At 36.6% G+C, this 1177-nt stretch overlaps 1 pseudogene; it reads left to right on the forward strand.

The window, feature by feature from the left end:
• Positions 1-1177, forward strand: part of LOC107575591 (alkyldihydroxyacetonephosphate synthase, peroxisomal-like) — a 20403-nt pseudogene that overhangs the window by 12374 nt on the left and 6852 nt on the right.

Raw genomic sequence — 1177 nt, forward strand, 5'->3', positions numbered from 1 at the left:
TATTTTTTGTGTGTGTTTGAAAGATGTCTCCTATGTTCACCAAGGCGACATTTATTTATCAAAAATACAGTAAAATACAAATATACAATAAAATTGCAATTTAAAATAACTGTTATCTATTTGAATATATTTTGAAATGAAATCTGTGATGCAAAAGCTGAATTTTCAGCATAATTGCTTTGCTGCTCAAGAAACATTTCTTATTATTATCAATGCTGAAAACAATTGCACTACTTCATATTTTTGTGGAAACCCTGATTTTTAAAAAATTGGATTCTTTGATAAATAGAAGGTTCAAAAGAACAGAATTAATTTGATGCAGAACGCTTTTTTTAATCAATTTACTTTTGATCAATTTAATGAATCCTTGCTGAATAAAAAGTATTAATATTAGAAAAAAAGTTATTTTTATTACTTTAAATTACTTTTAATTAAAAAGTATTAATGTCTTAAAAAATCTTACTCACCCCAAACTTTTAAATGGTGGTATGTTTACTGAGAGCTTACAGTATTTCTCGAAATTTTATGTGGTACCTCAAGTAAGTAACTTAGACCGTATGTGTTCATATTACAAAAAAAGATTGGGAACTCTTTTTTTTTTTTCTCATGCATTTGGCTGCTATTTACTGCCAAGTGCTTTAGCAGTATGAGCAAGTCTTCCTGAAAGCTTGTTTTCTTTGTCTTCCTCAGGTCACTGCCTGCATGAGATCTTTGCCCTGCGCGAGGGGAGGATAGGACGGGTTCCCGACATGGTGGTTTGGCCGAGTGAGTGACTGCAAAGGGTTAAGCATCAGTGGCTGAGTGCTAATTAATATTCATGAGGAACTGCTTTAATTAGAGGGAACGGGGGAGCTTGCAGTCCAGTGATACTCTGGCTGCCAGAGCAGCTGCTCTCTGATTGGTGGAGTCCTGACAGCACCCATTACACCCTCTCTGATTGATGGCTGAGCTTTGATTAGAAGAGTACCCAAGCGGCCAGCAAATCATCTGCCTCTCAGTCCAGACTATTCTCTCTCGGCGAATTCATCCTTTACCTCCAATCATCCAGGGTTCTCCCTCAGTAGATTGTCCTGTAACCACCAGAGTCTCCTTCAGAAACCCTTCTGTGCCCCTCACTCACACATACACACATGTTTTTTATATAATCTTGACGAAATGTCACTTTCTCTGCCTCTGA

Source organism: Sinocyclocheilus grahami, unplaced genomic scaffold (genome assembly GCF_001515645.1).
Source record: "Sinocyclocheilus grahami isolate Dianchi unplaced genomic scaffold, SAMN03320097.WGS_v1.1 scaffold2739.1, whole genome shotgun sequence".
NCBI classification, from domain to species: domain Eukaryota; kingdom Metazoa; phylum Chordata; class Actinopteri; order Cypriniformes; family Cyprinidae; genus Sinocyclocheilus; species Sinocyclocheilus grahami.